The sequence below is a fragment of the Micropterus dolomieu genome, linkage group LG18 (genome assembly GCF_021292245.1).
Source record: "Micropterus dolomieu isolate WLL.071019.BEF.003 ecotype Adirondacks linkage group LG18, ASM2129224v1, whole genome shotgun sequence".
NCBI classification, from domain to species: Eukaryota; Metazoa; Chordata; class Actinopteri; order Centrarchiformes; family Centrarchidae; genus Micropterus; species Micropterus dolomieu.
In genome coordinates, this window is record NC_060167.1 from 7,600,917 (window position 1) to 7,608,479 (window position 7,563).

Here is a 7,563-nt window from a genome sequence, read left to right on the forward strand (position 1 = left end):
GGCAGACTCACATAAGCTGTATTTTGTTTATTGCTAATTAGCAAATGTTAGAATGCTTACATGCTAATCAAATGTTTACCATGCTAAACATTACCTGCTAAACATCAGTATATTAAAATTGTCATTGTGTGTATGTTAGCATACTGATCTTACCATCACAGGGCCAGTAGCATGGCTGTAGACTCGAAGTCTTGTATGCATGTTTTTTGTGTCTATAAACATTGTCTGTACATCTGGACCATCTAAACCAGGTAAAACCTCTGACTTGAGACTAACGGGCCATTAACTGGCACATTCAAATCTTCCGTTGCCCAATTCACTTTGACATTACAGCAATCTAGCCTTTGTCTTTTGCAACAGTGACATTTAAGTTTCAGCAGAAGTGATGTGGATAAAGATCTAACTGGTGTGTATCAAAAGGCTTATAGTAAAATTCACTGAGTCTGTCTGACTGCACAGCTGCCTCCCATCCAAAGATCTCTACCATGATGTCTAAAGGCCCTGAGGTTATAGACTGTTCCTTATCATATCTGTAATGTTCATGTTCTCCACATGAAAGATGACTTATACACCAAAAAAGCAGATTATCATAAACATGCAGAACACAGACTCTACTCAAGCGCTGATTGATAACTGATGACGTACTGTGTAGTAGTTGCAGTAAATGACAAGACAATAAGGAGAGGGAGAGAGAAATGCAGGATGACATGCAAAACTCCCGGCTGGACATGAACTGGGGATATTAATGTAATCTTCTGCAATTCTGTGTTTTGAAATTCAACACTAGATATGGTGAGAAATCATATTAATGCCAAATTTAAGGTCAAACATCTTTTTTTACTGCTTGATCTTATACAGATATTATACTTCCTCTTTTAGCTGAAACTTGAAATGCTTCCTGGCAAACGGTGTTTCTCCAGTATGAATGTGTCTTTCTTTGTGTATATAAGCATATGCATCCTTCTGCTCTTTTGGCTACTACTGTTATGTAACAGCAGTAATAGCAGTAGTAATATTTAGTGGATAACTGTACAATCTTTTGTCAGTTTCAACAGCAGGACTCATGACACTGGCATCATGTCTGCTGTCACTGATTAGCTTTTTTGTTACAGCTCCAACTGTTTGTCTTTATCACGATTCTCTCACTCTTTCATAGCTTCATTGTTGTCTAAGTGCCCAAATTTGAGGTACTAGGCAGCAAGAAATAAGAACAGAAATACAGACAGGCTGAGCAAAGCAGGGTCATTTACATGCACTTTACAAAATTTTCTGGTCAATGAATAGGTGGCAGGTTTACACGCCAGGGGCTGTGCTGTAGGTCTCTGGAGGACAGGCGACGAATGATCAGTAGAGTTCAATAATAGATGCAGGAGTTGGAGAAAAGAGAGCATGTGTCATCATGACACAAAAACGGGGGAACATGAATGTTAGTAATAATTGTCATAGCGATCCATCTAATAGCTGTCCAGCTGCTCCAGTCGGTGCCATTAAACCATTGCAGAAAAAGAAGAGGACATGATGTCATTTAAAGCTCAAACTATGGAAAGCCATGGTGGAAATGTGACTCACCCAAAACCACAAATGTCTACAGCATGGTCGCTGAGGAAAAAGACTGGATCAATAATGTCAGTAGGATACACTGTATCTGGGAAACATCAGTGTCTGTACAGTTCAATCCATCAAGTACATTTTAAGATCAATTCAGGGATCACCAAAGTCAGTAGGATTCAACCACTGAATGTATATCTAAGGCAATTTAGTATTAATCCAATGAGATATTTCAGTCTGGACCAAAGTGGTGGATCAACTGACTGAGCGACAGATAATGCAGAAGAATGTTCTCCATCACTTGTTGGGAGCAGGGAGTATTTATGGCTAGTAGTTACTGTTACTATCTGTTGTTACAGATTACACCACTAAAACCAATTTACCACTAACTGACAGTTGATTACATGTTACATAGCAACAGCAAGACTGCCAAAAATGCATCAGTGTGATGGGAATCAAGCCGCATGGAGGCTTTGTGTTTGTGCCTTGATTTTATTTTTTTTTTAGGCCTCCAGACTGATCGTCCCATGAGGCCGCCATTGTTGCCATCTTGGTTACTATGGTTACAGGTGTAGCTGAGAGATCAGCCTGCATTTACCTGCTCATACACACACACAGTAGTCAGTTCGCTCTGTTGTCCCACGCACCATCCAATCAACATACAAGGTTTAGGTTTAGCTTCATTTATTTTCTTTACCATGGATTGCTATTCTGTTTGTTTGTGGGGGGGTTGTGAGTATGCGGGTGTGTGTGTGTTTGTTCATGTCAGTGGAAGGGGTTGTTGTTTCTGAAGAAAAACCACTTTCTCTAACGTTTCTCCACTTAAAGAGAAGTCAGGAGTTTCAGTAACTGTGAGACCAAAGAGGTTACAGTGTGTGTGTGTGTGTGTGTGTGTGTGTGTGTGTGTGTGTGTATGTGTGTGTGTGGTGGGTACAGGCAGGAGGAAGTGGGGTGTGTGTGTGGAGTCAAGTGATAGTCTGTGTTTGTGTATGATCAGATGCTCTGTGTTCCATTATACTTATCAATTATTCTTATCAATTAGGCTGATTCTGGTGTGTGTGTGTGTGTATTTGTGTGTGTGTGTGTGTGTGTGTGTGTGTGTGTGTGTGTGTGTGTGTGTGTGTGTGTGTGTGTCAGGACAGCAGTATGTTGTTGCTGATAGCACTCTGGGGATGAACAGTGTGTTTCTGTTTTCCATTGATTGCCAATCAGGATTCACTTATCTGTCCTGACACAGCAGGCAACCGATTACACACACACACACACACACACACACACACACAAGCAACTGATTTCCTCTCTGTTGAAACACAACGGTAGCAAACAGACATATTAAACTTTCCTGCAGCAGGAGGTTAAAAATCAACCAATTTGCCGATATCTGATGATGTCGTTATTACAATAAAACTGCGAGTAATGTTTTTAAAAACTCAGTTTTCTTCTTTCTAGTTTCCAGCCGTTGTCCTATAAATTGTAAATTTTTCATTTACAAATAGAAAGGTAAAGGATGGCAAGCTGTGTGCATTTATTTTGTACAATGAACAGTATCTAACAAAGACAGGAGGAGTAGTGTCCGTTATTAAAAAATGCGTTATATTTCAGAGTTAACATGTGTAAAGAATACAACATAATAAGATGAATATAATAAGTTCATTCCACATTTCCCCCAGCCAGCATGTCAAAGTGTCTTTGGGCAAGATGCTGAACTCTAAATTGTGAAGTGCTTTGAGTGGTACAAAGGAGCTATACTAGTACATTTCATTTGTTATTTACTAGAGATGCACCGAATGTTTGGCCACTGAAATTAATCGACCAAAAATAGCATACAAAAGCACTTTCTGTGTTCGGCCTGATAAGTCAAAAGACCGAAGAATCTTTACCAAACAATTACGTCGGCACTGTGGAAGCATTTTAAAGTGTCCGAGAAAGACGCAAAAATCGTCACTTGCAGACACAGTTCTGCTGAATTGTCTCCTAGCACATCCACTCCATCTATGTCTGACTTCTTAGAAAAGGCAACAAATGGTCTGACCCGCTTTGAGTGTTTGTATCACTCGTTTATGATAAGGCAATTAAGCTAGCCGCGCCTAAATTTGACTTGATGAATTTAGCGCAAGGATACACATGTGAAATTTTTTTTTCAAAATAAGGTGTCTATACAGGATGGAAATAAGATTAAATGGATTATATTCACAGAAAGTATATAACATATTACATGTGCACATTAAAAGTAAATGGACCCATGTAATTTACTTAACCGGACCCTCTCGAGCCTCGGACCCACTCACCATAGTCTCGCCAAATCCTGTGGGAAACACTGAGTAAAAAGCCCATTTTGACCATTTCATTTATGCAATGGAGAGAAAAATACCAAAAAACATGGAAAAAATGTGAATTTACTGGTTCAGTGTTGAGGTATTCGGCAAATTTATTCATTATATTCAGTTTTGGCTTTGGGCCAAGAATTTTCATATTGGTGCATCGCTACCATTTACTGAAGTTCACGAATCACACAGTCAATACATAAATAGTACATTTGTTAGGGACTATTTTAAGCCATGGATTGACACACATTTGGAGCTCTAGTGACTATTTCCGGCACCAGGACAGTGTGGGTAGGGACTGTTCCTGGTAATGAAGAAACATGTTACCCAGTGCAACAGTGTGCCTCAGTGTTTCATAGTTTTTGGACAACAATGGAGCTCTGAGGCTCTGAGGAATAAAATATATCAGGCTTTGGACAGAGACATTTCTTGTCCGGAGGATCTTTGTTGATTTTGGTCTTTTCACAGGATTAGCTGGTTAGAAAAATATTTAATGTCACCAGTTATTAAGTCAAACCATCACATTGCTCTGCCATTTTTTTAAACTTACCCTTGTAGCCTAATTATCAGCATTCAACCATTTTTCATAACATAACGCATTCGCTACTTCTAAACCTGAAACATTATAGCTTCATGTCTAATGATACTAAAACTAACCAGGACCACAAAAAGTGTAATCCAGTCTCAAGGTCTAAAATTGTACTCGATCCTCACACATATATCAGACTGAAATTTTCCTCAATCCTCAAACCATGCCGACCTGATTTGACCGCTTGTGTAACAAGAAAACAAAATACCTTGTGTACCAACAGCATGGTAAAACAATGGACACTAGTAAACATATGTAATGCTTCTGTCACATCAACTCAAAATGTATGACTCCAGAATTGGTTATGTGAGTGAGAAAAGGACTGTGAATTGACAAAACAACACCATATTCCATTAAATTTGGGGTTTTACCTTGAATGATTTTATCTGAAGTGAGGTGTCCATATTTAAATAAAATCAATTGTAGGTGGTGGTGAAACAGTTTTAAAAATCTTGGGAAACAAAAAAAATTAATATAAAATCTTAGGAGAAAAATTCTGATGTTTAGCCTATTTGTGAAGTTTAGTTGTCTGTGAAATTCCAAAGTCACAAGCTGTGTTTCCATTAACGTCGAAATGTCCTTTGTCGAAAAAGAGTAATTGTGCGAAATGGGAGATGGAAACACTTTTGCCGATAAGTTCTGACTTAGCGAACATGTAACTCACGACTAACTCACAGCTGTTTCCGTTGTCGGCGTCTTCCTGGATATTGTCATAACGCGCGAGACATGGCTGGTAGCAACGTGCCCACTTAAAACACATGCTTGAGGACCTCTCTCCATTTTTTTCTGATCCATGGCCCTCAGGTCCATGCAACTGGTTTTGATTCCGGTTTGCAACCCATTCTTTTTGTTCATTTCAGCCATGCGTTCTAACGTAACCACGCTTGTTTTGTGACATTTCAAAAGTTTGCTTAAAATTTGCTTGACAATTGGATGGAAACATGGCTACAGTTTGATTGATAAGCTACGCCACACATATTGTATCATCATTGTCGTTTAGTATAAAAAGGTAAAGAATGTTGATATTTTTGTGTACTAACTGCTAAAATAATATACTGCATACTGTATAGAATTAGTATGTAGTATGAATTTGGGATTAAGCTTTGGCAAAATAAGTGAAAACACCTGTGTGGGGGGACCACAGGGCCTTTAAAATGGCTTACCTGAATCCAAATGAAACAGGCGCTGTGGTGTGTGTGCCAACATGTAAAAGCTCTAAAAAGATTAAATGTGGGTGCCTAAAGTTGTGTAACCCTTGGTGGTTTGATTTTGCCCTTCCTTATATTGACCTTTTTCTAGCTCAATAATTGTTGGCTACAACTCATCCTCATCGAGAATCTCCACAACCTTCTGCTGTTTATCAGCTCAGATTCATCACCGTATGTGCTGCCTCCTGCCTACATTTAGAAGGGTCCCCTCACTTACTGCTACAGTCAAATAGAGTCATATGTACAACATTGGTGATGCCGTGTAAATTCCAACATCCAGGCATACCTCCACACTCAGCTCCAACCTGGGCAGAGGTCTAATCAGACAGAGTAACTGAAAACACCTGTGTGTGTGTGTGTGCAGGGCGTACAATCAATGTGTCTCCAGCAGAACAAATTTTATGTTTAAGAAGACCTTGGGGGCATTTGGTTTTTACAAGGACAACAGTACATGTGCACACACACGCAAACACCTACATACACAGCCATGGAGAAAGTGCAGCAGGATGCACTTTTACATGTTCCTGGCAAAGCTGTGGTCACTCCCTTTGATGATTACCACCAAGCATGCTGAACCACACACTCACACACACACACACACAGACGCCACATGAAGGCTGTTCCCAGAAGGAATGCTCCATGGCTGCCTGCCTGTTTTCCTCCTCCTTCTCCCAGCAGCTGACTGAGGTCAGACTGACGCTCTCTTCCATTAAAATCCTTGGAGGAAAAACTCCACCCGAAGCCACTTAAGCGCTTTAAAAACCAGCTGCTGGTGGTCTTCCTTAGAGTTTTGGCTCTGTGTGGTGTTTTTGTCGTCTTTTTCCTGGCCATGATGTCAAGTCCAGATATTTTCCAGTATGGTGGCAGACAAAAATTTCTATGTATTGTTTCTATGAAACAATAGTAATTGTTAGGATTTGGACTCTCGATAAAGGTTCAACGTTCACAAGTTGTGATGAAAGCTGGTGTTTTTTAAAATTACACTGCCCATGTAATTTTTCACTTATATTTTCTGTTTTATTTCTTATCCGTCTTCATGGTGCTAAGATGCAGACTCACAAATGACTCCATTTATGAATAACCAAAGAAAAGCGTAAAAGTGCATTCAGATTCATCACAAGGAAACTTTCTGTCTGTCCAAAAAAGTTTGTACTATTGTTCCTGTTTAAATGTCCAAACTAGAAATGGGAGATTCGACTCTTTTTACTGACTCCAGTTTGTAAGAGTAACTTATTAAAGACAGTCAGGTTTTCAAGTCACTCGAACACACCAAGTCACCCAGAGCTTGGTGAATCCCCCACTGGCCCCAGTGCCTATTAGCATGCGCACCAGAGACTTCTACCAGCTGAGACGACTAACTTCTGGATGGAATTGAATAGATCAGAGGTCACTAATAGGCGGACCGCGGTCCGGATCCGGACCCAGCCGCCGTCCTCTCCGGACCGCCGACCTACAGCACATTTATTATTGAGACTTACTACCTTGTGACGGAGCGTTTCTATTTTAACCCGCGCAGCTTTTCTAGCATTTACTGTACTGGTTTAGAGGACCGGGAAACTCACAGACCAATCGCATGTGCTCCAATCGTCTCATGTGACGCTGCTCAGCCAATCAAATCTGTGCATACCGATGCTTGCGAGTCGAGTCCACGAGATTCACCAGAGACGTTTTGGAAACACACCCAAATTGAGGAGACGAAAGATAAAAGAGATTTCACATGACTTTTAATCAAGAATGTACAGATTTTTACATGTACAACCTCCCACGGGCAGTTCAAAACCAGAATATCTCATAGATCTGCAATATGCTAGCTGGAGCTCACGTTTCTCACTGAACAACAGAAAGTAGGAAAGTGGTAGCTCTGTAAGAGGAAATGAAAGAGAAGAGGAGGCAT